Genomic DNA, 12,624 nt, shown 5'->3' on the forward strand with positions numbered 1-12,624 from the left:
GGTGGCCAACTCTTGACTTGGTGACAATCCTTATCTTCTCAAGATATGGCCCAAATACGGAACAGTGCTCGGGTTGGAGGACAAATTCAGACTTCTTTGTTGTTGCTCCAATTTGGACTTGAAAATGATGTTTTTAGATCTTGGGCTATGAAAGTTGTAGGTCTATATCTTACCTGTTCATCCATATAAAGTAGACCTAAATCTGAGATCTACAACTCCAGATATGACCTAATTACTGAACAGTGTTCCGGTTTGGATTGCACCGGCATCTCTTTCTAAGTCTGGCCATCTCTGTTCTTTCAATTTTAGTTTATAAATTCATCAATCAATCATTTCATTTATGTGATAGGCCTGCATTTAAAATGAACATTTACCATAAATTAAAGGTATTTTATATTATTAGATACATTATTGTAAAACATGTTTTAGTTAAGGAGTTATTGATACTTTAAGTGCAAAATGATGATATAAAACCTTGATAAAAATGTACTTTTAAGTACTAATCAGATAGCATACTAGAAAATACATTTATATATATAGAGTTGTAGTTACAATAGAATCCAGCTTTATAAGTACTAACTCAAATTTCATAATCTTATCATGGACTGTCATAATTTTGCTTGCTTTTGAGTCAATTTTAAATAATAAATAATTTATTTTCAAAATGATATCTTATTTGATTTAAAATATATCATTGTATTTCGCCAAACGTGACTTTAGTTAAATTTTCAAAGGTTCGATGACAATATTGATTTTCTCATTTTTATTTTTATCTTTTCATATTTAATATTTGAAATTATAACTTGTAACCGAGGTGCTTTTTCAGTAGTAAACGAATCAGTTCCTCCCTACAAAAGCAACAAACAGAAATTTTCTTTTAAAAATATAATTTTTATTTTAATTTATATATGGTCAAGTCTATTAAAAATAAATTATATTTGCATATTTTATCATATTAAAAAAATCACAAAACATAATCTTATATATTTGCATATATTTTAAATTTAATATCCAATTTATTAAAGCCATGAGAACTTAACCTATATTTTAAAAATATAAAAAAAAACATTTACTTTATTTCTTTTTAATCTATGGAATTATGAACTTATATGTATTTCTAATATTAAATTCAAAATACAAAAACAAATCTATTTTGTTTTTTGTTAGAATTCAGGATTATAAATTTATATGTAAGATGTAATTCTGATATTAAATAAAAGATAATTTTTTATTTTTATATTAAAATTAAAAAATTAAGTTTTTAAGACAACAAACTTTTCTTCTTTCATAATAAGAACAAGAAACTAATCTATTGTCTTCATGGAAAAGGAAAGATTTTAAGAAGCCAAGCCACCCACAAGTCGATGGGTGAAACCACATAGTCAGCTTGATTTTGTATTCATGCATGGTTTATCCATATGTGCACGGTTTATCCATAGCTAGTGGTAATTGGCAAACGAGGAACGCACGCATGTAACGAAATTGTTTAATATTTGTTAGAGTTTGTAAGAATATATATATATATATATATATATTGATCGTGCATGAATACAAAATCAAGATTCCATTAAATTGGTCGTGCATGACACGGATGTGTCCTAAAATACCTTCAAATGCCCAGAAACTTAATTTGATTATTTGAACTACTCTAGTTTAAAATATCTTATTTGAAATTCTTCGATAAGATTCATTTTTTCCTCTTACCCAGAAACTTAATTTGATTATTTGAAACTTCTTGATGGCAACTGATTTGAAACTTCTTAGAAATCATGAAGTAATGCGTTCTCACCAAGAGAATAAAAAAAAAATGGAGAAAAAGATAAGCATTATGAGATAATTTCGTCAAAGTCAAAGAAATTAATCTTTAATTTAAACTGACAAAAAGAAAAGTGGAAGTGTGCAAAAAAAGTCAAGAAAATGCTGCTTGTACAAGCTGGAAGTGCCCTATAAAATGGTTGTTCCATCCATTCCATCTTGCATTTACTATCTGTATATTGAAGTTTGATGATAAATTAAAAATTAGATTAAAAAAATTTAAAATTTAAAATAAAATTGGAAAAAGCATGTAAATATAAGAATAAAAATTGACCGAAATAGGTGCTAAATTGAAAAATTAAAAATTTATTGATCAGTTGAGGGTTAAATCACGTAAATTCAAAACTAAAAATCAAAGTGAAAAAGACATTGAAATCTAGGGCTTGAATTGAAGTTCTTTAGAGATAAAATTGAACAAAATTAAAAATTTAAAGCCAATCAAAGGTGTTGATAGAAATAAATCATAAATCAAAGAATTAAATCGTAATGTTTGGAAGATATTGTCATCTTCTTCTTTAAAGAGGCTAATTGAGTGGCTACATTAATTTATGTCAACAACAAATCAAGTTTAGCTACATTCTTGAGGCATTTAAAGCTTTGTTTTTTATCCAAATTGGATGAAACTTACACACAAACGATCCCCTACACCTAACTACAAGCTAGTGTAAACTGTTCGGGCTAATCAAGGCCTCAGAGGCGGTGGCACCACCCCAAAGTGGCCAACCTAACCAGCCATTTTCCTAAACAAAATTGACAGTTCATCATTGCTACTTTGAACCAATGGTTGGGATGCTTTCGAGTTGAACCAAGGGTCAAGATTTGGCATAAAAAGAGACAAAGTGTCCTCTTCTACCACCTATAAATAGATTTGATTTTCAAGGTCCAAAGGCGGGAGAGGATTGGATCCAAAATTGACAAACCTCCAGCTGCCAATACCTTCACCACCATTTTGACTACCTCCATTACTGTTAAAAGAACTACCCTAAGCTACCATCGACAACAGTACTACCATCGTCAGAAATAAAGATTTAATTAATTCACTCTACTATTCATTGGGCTGGGTCAAACCATAGGAAGATGAACTATATATATATATATATAATATAAAACAGAGAGTTTATGAGAATTTTATAGGATATTGATTTAAAGATTAAACAAGGATAAAATAATTGTCAAGATTAAAGGATCCACTAATGGTATTTCAAACTAGTATAAACTCTTTTTATTACTCAATTGCAAACCACACATAAAAGATATTTTTATTAGATTATAAATTATTACCATGATTACATTAGTTATCTTATTTGAATAATACTGATACTTATAAACGTTGTTAGGTATTCATAATATTAATTTATGTCAACAACAAATCAAGTTTATTTCATAACATAAGTGTCGGTTTAACCATATAGTGGGCTATGAAAGGGTTAGGCATTTATTATACAAAGGGTTATAGAACATAAATTCACAAGTGCACGAATCATAACAAGTAATAAAGTGATGAGTAGAGTATCATCTCATGAGAATTTGTAAAAATTACTATTAATTATCAAAGTCTTTTAAATTATGATCTATTTGAGGAATCGAATGAGATAGTATATGAAACAAAAATTAATGATTAAAAACAAACAACCATTTAATTAAATATTAATGAATTCAATTGTTCTGGTTCTAGAATTTCTTACTTACCATAACTATTCCTATGTAAACTTTCTCAATTAAATTAACTACTTCTATTGTTGACAATTAGGTTTTTCTAATTTAAACATTAATCTCTCTTGAGTGTCAATGAATTATTTCGACAAGGAAATTTTATATACTCTACAAAAGTTCTAAACTTGTTGAAATTTATTAAGTATTGTAAAACCTGTAACGATTACAAAAGTTCCTATGTTATCTCTATCTTATAAATTTCTTAAGGTATTTCAAACAATAGCTAAATAATTATCATTTCTCAGTCTCAAATTAAATTCTAAATCATACAGATGTTGGCCAAATATACACAAGTATTACATATAGAATGAAATACTCAATATCTTAATGTAATAATTCAATCAAAGAAATTATTCACATATTCATAGAAAGGTTATATAAAAAATCTCACAATAAAAGTCTACTCCATAGTTAAATTAAAGAGAAACAAACTTGATACGATGAACATCACTCAAAAATAGAGAATGGTAGTAGAATATTTAGGAGTCCTCTAAATCTTCTTTATTTTTGCCTTTGTTTTTCGTCCCTATTTGTGCCAACTCTCCTTCTCTCCCTAGTCTCTTTTCGGGTTTCTCTATGTATGCACCACTTTCTTGCAGATCTTTTTTTTTATTTTATATTGTGGCCCTTTTATCTATGTTGGAATGAAAACAATTTCCTTTTCTAATTTGAATTCCTTCATACCCAGACATTAAGGGCTATATTTGAGGCAGGAAACGTGTGAATTAAAATATCTTTATTTCTTGAGAAATTGTAGAAAATCAAATCTTCTTTCCAACGACACCAATCTTGCAATTCTAGGACCTTTGAGACTTGAGATAAGGGCCATAAACCGAGACAGTATTTAGAGTGTAGGAAGTTTATGTCTGATTCAATCCTTGTTTTTCGACTTGCTTTTTGGGCTTCAAAACAGCAAAAGTGAGTTATATGTCCTTTGTATGTTTTGTAGACTTTCATCTCAGATATTTGAAAATGGTGATGAACATCTGGAACTAAGTTGTATAGCATCCTTTACAGTACACAATAAATCAATGTTCGGTTTTATTATCGAATTCTGCCTGCTCATTAATCTAGTATATGAAAACACATTAATTTTTCATGAGGTTAATAGTTTAAAAAGGGATTCAAAATTCTAATTATCTTGTGCAACACATCCAAAATATTTCAAAATCCAGCATGAATAGTGGAAAATATACATGCTAAAAATTCCCTTATCAAACATAAATCTACATTAACCATTTAACAAGTAAAGTATTAAGAGTGAATAAAATAACAAATACAAAATATATTAGTATCAAACATTAAAGTCTATATTGAGTTTATACTATACTTATTCTTATACCATTAGTGTAACATTTTCACCTTGACATAATAAACTTAACTAACTATAATGAAAGTGAGAAACATAAATAAGATATAAGTTAACTAAGTAAAGAAAACGAAATGAAAATCATAAATAAGAGATTAATAAAATCAAAACTTAAACATTACAAAAATACAAAGAAAAAAAGCAAGAATATGATGTTGATCTAAAAACCAATATGTTTAAATATATGACAAATGCCTCCTTTTATAGGTTAAGATTTGGAACTATTGATTTGATGACTCATTATTAAGTAGGTGGCACCTTTTAACTTGGCAATAACTCTTATCTTCTTGTCTGAATAAAACATCATTGCTAACATCAGAATTTGAATAAAAAGTTTTCATGAAAATTCTGGGAACTTATCTCAGTTTTTCAAGAAACAAGAATAACGACATTTGGACTTCTAGAACTTGGGATATGAGTTGAATACTAAATAGTGTCTGGGTTGTAAGACAGATTCCAACTTCTCTTTTGTTGCTATAATTTAAACTTGAAAACAATCATTTGAATCTTAGACTCTTCATGAAAGTTTTAGGCCTATGTTTTAGTTTTCTATCCAGTTATGATCCAATAACCAAATAATATTCCAGTTTGAATTGAATTAGCATCTCTTCTTTAAGCATAGTGCTTTTTTTTTCTTTTCAATTTCAAGAATTAAACACTTTGAATTGAATTAGCATATCTTCTTTAAGCATAGTGCTTTTTTTTTTCTTTTCAATTTCAAGAATTAAACGCATCAATCAATCTTTTAAATTGTGAGATATGAAAGTATTCAAAATAAACATTTACTATAAATTAAAAATATCCTATTTTATTAGACTTGTTATTATAAAATATGCTCAAGTTAGGGAATTTAATGATACATTAAATGAAATATGAAGATATAAAATCTTAATAAAAATTATTTTTAAGTTCTAATCAAAAGTGACGGCTTAGACCAAAACTTTTTGGGTCAGGTTTGACCAGTCCAAATTTTTTCAAAAAAATCCTTTCAACAAATTTTATGATTTTCTTGCATTTTTTTTTATCAATTTTGCTTAATTTTGCTTTGTATTTTTATACCATAAAGATACAACTCATGTATTAAAATACTCAGTTTTCCTTCAAACATTGCAAAAAAACTTATAAAACAAAAAAAATGTCTTATTGTCATGCATATGGGTAAGTCTCTCAAAGAAATTTAAAAAAAATATATCATATATTCATACAAAAAACAAAAAAAAAAAGAATAAAAATATGTTTTAGCATGCATTTTGGCTTTAATAATCAGTTTATTAAATGTATGAGAACTAGGCCAATATTTCAAAAAACATCCAAAAAATATTTTGTTTTCTTTTAGTATCTGAGATAACGAATCTATACGTGAAATATACTCCTGATATTAAAAATGTAGTTCCTTTTTATATAAATATTAGAATATATATGCTTTTACCCAATAAGATAAAGATCTTTTTACGGAGAAAGACTTTTTTTAAACCTTAGATGGATTAACAATTAGAAAACACAACAAGACATTAGTTTTTAATCAAACAATTAAATAATACAACTTATCTTGAGTTAGGTGTATTTAGGGTGCCAATACCTTCCTTTTACACAACCCATCTCCATACCCAATCTTTCAGACTGACTAGGATTTATAATAACCAAAATACTAGGTGGCGACTTCCATTTCCACTTCTCACAAGTAAAAATCAAGAATTTCTCATCTCCCTATATTTCTTGATTTCCAAATGCATACATGAAATGGAATATCACAGCAATGCTGCACACGTGCGACATATATTATTTTTGTCAAGCTTTTTTCTTATGGAGGCCCTAAAATGGGTAAAACAAGAATATCCCACTGATTAAATTAACAATGCTTATTATTAAGAAAAAAGGATAAAAAAGAATGTGATGTGATGAGCTAGTTGATTTTTAATTATGATCCCACTAAGGTAGCATTTGATTACTATTTCAAGAAAAACAAGAAATGAAGATAATATAGATTAAGGAAACAATATAAAAAGAAAACGAGGAAAAACTTGTATTTGTTAGTAGTGTACAAGATAAAGTAATTGTCTTTGTATTATATTTGGTTATGGTCGACAAGACAAAATAAAATATGAAAAATATCTATTTTACATTAATATGTCAAACTTATATATTTTAAAAATAATTAGATATTATTATTTTTACTTTAGTTTATATTGAATGTTAAAATTAAAAATATTATAATAACTCTATTTATAAAACTAGGATTGCCCATGTGGGTTAACCCAAAACCTAGTTGACCCAATTTCTAGAATGGATCAAGTTTTAAAAAAATAAAGTAATAATTGATTTGACCAGATTCAATTAAAATCCTAGGTCGACTCGAGATAAACATGAGTTAAGAACTCGTTGACTTTTTATGATTTTTTAGGGTAAAAATAAGGTTGCTTTTATTATTTTTAATTTTTTTAAGGTTAACCAGTTTGATCTTCTTGACTTGTGATTAGAACTTTGCCTTTGAAGAATTTTCAAGTCAAGTTTTAAAATTATGATAATAATCACTTTCTAACTTGTGATTAGAACTTTGCCTTTGATGAATTTTCAAGTTAGGTTTTAAAATTATGATAATAATCACTTTTATTCATACATTAAATTTGATTAATCTCAGTTCATCATATAGATCCGTGACTCAATTTTTGCCTTAATTGACTTTTAAATTGAGTTTTAAAACTATGATGATAATAATAATAATAATTTTTATTTTTTTATTAACTTGGATTAACTCTGGTTAACCCTCTCGATTCGTGACTGGTACCTTTCTCTAATTAACTCTCGAATTGAATTTTTAAAATATAATAATAATTACTTTTATTATTATGTTCATTTAAATTAATTTGGGTTTACTCTCCAAATATATATTTAAACCTTACCTGCATTAATTTTTAATTTAAATTTTAAAATTATAATAATAATTTTTTTATCCTGAAATTTATCTGCTTTTAATTTGATGACGACCAAAGAGTATACAATTGGGATGCGGCTGCTGGATTAAGTTGAAAGTAACCGATAAATCTCAAGTACAAGAGGCTTGACTTGACTAATTCAGCAGAATTTAGTTACGATGAAGGGTCATTGTTTTAAAGTTATGTGATCGAACCTAGAGATGGGGCATTGAATTCAAACTATGATAGCAATTCATCTACCCTACAAGCCGCTGTCGAAAGTGGTCGTATGGGTAATGTTAGAGCTTGAAAGTACAAATACATTACGAGGGAGGTCCTACGGTGCCAATGGAGATATCCAAAGGCACTACTTTTGAATCACTCTTTATGACGAGATTCAGTCTCAACTAGTTGAATGCTCAAAATCGATGTACAATGGAAAATTCTACGATGGTTTTTTAACAAACAATATCTCAAGGCATTTTGCTTTGTAAATTAGAGTGTCATTAATTTTAAGATGACAATGCTTAATTAATTAATTAATAAAGTAAATAACTTAATAAATGAAAGAGATAGACATAAGATATTGGAGACAACGTGTGCAATAAAAGTCAAAGGAAACTTATCCAGACAAGATTAACCTTAAAAGTATTTATGAGGTATTTTTCTCCATGTCAAAATACACTTCATTCTTCATGTAATAATCAGAGTGGTTACCCCGCAGCTCATGGTTGAATTATTGTCCTAACCATGGAGTAGATCCCAAGAATTACCTCATCTAGAGTTTTCAATCAATAAAATCCACAAGCCCGTCAATTGAATATCTTTTTGTCATATGATAATCCACTCCATCACGTTGATGAAATCCTTCAGCAACCTAGCTTGCTTTATATATCTCTCTATATCATCATCCTGCTTTCTCTTAATTTCATATACCCATTAGTTATAAACCACAGGTTTATAAAAGAGGTCGTGGATAGAGAGACCATGTATCACTGGCTATTAATATATCAAACTCACGTCCCATAGTGTTTCATCATTCAGAGATAGACATAGCCTATACAAAACGAGTTCTTGTTCATGAGATACAGTGGACAACACATGAAAAGGAAGTTCTGTGGTGTATATAGTTTTGATACAAGGAAACTATTTAGGTTTAAGTGTATGTACCGGTTTGTGGTGGAGGCAAGAGTGTAGGTTCATTAATAGGATATGAAGATATAAGGAGTAGCCTAGAATCGGTAATAGGAGTTTCAGAAGGAACAAGGTTTGCAGGCATTGAACTGGGTGTGTATGTGTGACACATATGTTGACCTCGGTACTTAAATTGGTGAAAAATCATTATTTTCTGAAATATGAGAGAAGAAATTTTTAGAGCATAATGATAATGGAATAGAAGCTGAGAATTTAAAAGAAGAAAACAAATCAGAAGGAATAAAATCATTCTTGACGGGGGAGTCTTAAACCATATTAGCTGATGAAAAAGAGTTCTCATCAAAGATAACATTGCATGAAATGTAAAACCTACCAGTGTTTAAGTCCAGAAAAATACATATTTTACTTTTAAAACAAAGCTTATGTTTTTCACATGGTGAGAGTAAACAATAACAACTACATCCAATAACATGTGGATCACTATAGTCTATACTTAGGAACAAATCTCTAAGGCATATAAAAGGGAGATAGATTATGTAGAACGTTTGCTGGAAATCTATCAATTAAATATACTGATGTGAGAAAGGAATCGATCCAATAAGTGGTTGGTAGATGTGGTTATGGAAGAAGAGTTAAGCACATTTCTCTAATGTGTCGATGTTTTCTCTCTGCAATTCCATTTTGCGGGGAAGGATATGGACAAGTTAGATGATTGTAAATGTCATGCGTATTAAAAAATTGTTTGAATTCATTAGAGAGGAATTCACTACCATTGTCTGTGAGAAATCACGTAATCTTACAAGAGAATGAGTTTTTAACAACAGCTTTTTAGTTTTGGAAAACTTCAAACACATTAGATTTGTGAGCCATGAGATACAACTATGTAAAACGTGAAAAAACATCAACAAAAATAACATAAAACCGACATCCACTAATTGATGTTAAGGGAGACAACCAAACATCAGAGTGTACAAGAAATAAAGGACCTTGTGTTTGACCTGTGGAATCATCATATGGAATCTGCCTGGCTTTACCTAGAAGACAAGACTCACAAAACACTTTTTTATAAGAGGACTCGGTACTAGGTAGATAATCCAAACTTAAATAGATTATCCAAGACAAGTTCAGAGGGGTGACCTAGATGACTATGCCATTTATCCTTGTTTTCTTTTAGTTCCTAGATTAGTTGCAAAGCAATTTATTTTATAATAAGAAAATGACTAATAAAGAAGGTACTGAACTACATACTCCATGCTATAAAGTTGGGACCAACAAGTTTCCCAGCGACAACAACCTGAGAAGTAGTATAATGATTTATATTTAGATAGGGTATATTTTTAGTGTTGCATGAATTGGAAGATATTATAAGAGTTTTTTATTGTTAAGGAAGCATTGAAAAAAAGGTTCAGGCATTAGCCATAGCATGCTCTAATAGCATACTAGAAAATACATTTACATATAGAGAGTTGTACTGTAAGCTCCGGATAAAACAAAATTTTATAGGACAATAAAATAAATGTTAAGATAAGTAGTTATCTTAAATGATTACCTTAATGGAAATAAATAAATAAATAAAAATTTTAAATAATTACCTTAATGGAAATAAATAAAAATAAAAATAAAAATAAATAAAATTTAAAAAATAACTGAAAAATAGAAAATACAAAAATGTGAATTAAGACTGAATGGAAATGGATTATTATGAAATAAATTTACTAGGATGTAAATTGATCTAACCTTTATCGGTATTCAGGAATTTTATACCCGAAATATGAAAATTTACTTTTGAGAGACATGAATGGAATTAATTAAATTGTTATAATTCATAAGTTATTAACAATGGAAGTGTCCGGCCATAACAGAGAAAGAAAGGGAAAAAAAACAAGAAAAAAAGGTTAGAAATCAAGAGAAAAATAAGAAAAAGTGAGAAAGACTTTGAAACGTGTAAGATTGAAAAACAAATTAAAGAAGAATCAAGTGAAGGAAAATATAAAAAAAGAGAGGAGGGCTAGCCACACTAAGAGAAGAAGAGAAGGTAGGAGAATTTAGATTGATAAGCATGAAAAATTAAGATTCTTACTTTTACTTGAATGAAGTGTTTTTGAGTTTTTTTGAGTAAGTTATCAAATAATGACAATTAAATTTGATTTAATTTTTTATATTCTTAACTTTTTAAATTAGAGTTCTTATGAGAATTAGAGGATTTTGAGAGAAGTAGTAAACATGATGGAATTGAGGTAGAATAATATAGAAATAGTGAATGTAAGTTGTAATTAAGAAAGAAATTGAATAATTTTGAAGAAATGAACGAAAGATGAGAAAATAAAGGAATGAGGTTTTGATTGTTTTATGTTTGAGAAATAATGTTCTTTATCTTATTTAAAGTATTCAAAATATGAACAAGTGAAGAAACATCACAAGAATGTGAAAAGGAAGAAAAAAATAAAAGGTAGAAATAGTTCATAGAATAATTCTTTAAGTGAGTTAAAAGAAAAAAATTGATTAAAACTATATGTTGAAAATGAGGTGACAAATGAATAAAAATTTTGATGCAAAATCCAATTAAATAAAAGATATTACATGCTTTAAATTTAGGCATGTAAGAGAAATATTAATGGATTAATAATCTAGTGCAATTTGATTGATTCAGAGTTGTTTCGAAATCAGGGCATTAAGTAGGAGGAGTTGGGTCATCATGAGCAAACGATAAATGATTTATCACTTTCTTTTAAAATTCAAAGTTTCATTATTAGTTATGAGTTGTTTATGATATATTGATATTAAAAAGTAGAAGAAGCTTGTTTGTATTATAATTAGGATGTTAGGTAATTCGTATGAAATTATCGATTAGATTGGCTATTAAAAGAGAATAGCTAGATTTTAGATAATTCGTATGGAATTACCATTTAAATTGTATATTAAAAGAGAATAGCTGAATATTAGGTAATTCATGTGGAATTACCGGTTAGATTGGTTATTGATAGAGAATAGCCATATATAGGTAATACGTATAGAATTACCAATTTGATTGTTGGTTATCGAAGAGGGTTAATCAGATTTGAGATAAAATTATGAATTATCAAATTAAAAATTAAGCAATAAGTATTAATTATAGAGATCCTATAAGTATAGGATTAATAAATTATGAATGGGTTATTAATGTTGATATGTAGTAAGTTATTGATGAAAGACAATTTGATATATTTTAAAGAACTGTGAATATAATAGTTTTATTATTTTTAATGTGTTATCTTCCTTATTTCTTATTAATGAAAGACAATATAATATATGTTTTATGTTGAAATCTGTTTTTTTATAGAATGTAATATCTTTTACTTTAAATGTAATTTGTATTATATATAGATTTTAATATATGTATCCTAAAGATATTTGCTTTTGGTATTTATACATTTAAAAAGTATGAGTAAGGAACTAATATTAGTAAACTATTCAAAAAGAATACTTAATAATTATAATTATACATGTTTAAAAGATTGATGCATGTTAACATAATAATTAGTTCAATATGAATCTTTTGAGTTTATAATTATTTGTAGTCAATGTTTTATTTTAAGAGAATATAATTGCTATGTTTTATTTGTTGATGATATAAGGTTGAAAAAGCACAACGAAGTATTGCTATCTGACATATTATATGAT

This window comes from Populus euphratica, unplaced genomic scaffold (genome assembly GCF_000495115.2).
Source record: "Populus euphratica unplaced genomic scaffold, PopEup_1.0 scaffold899.1, whole genome shotgun sequence".
NCBI lineage: Eukaryota > Viridiplantae > Streptophyta > Magnoliopsida > Malpighiales > Salicaceae > Populus > Populus euphratica.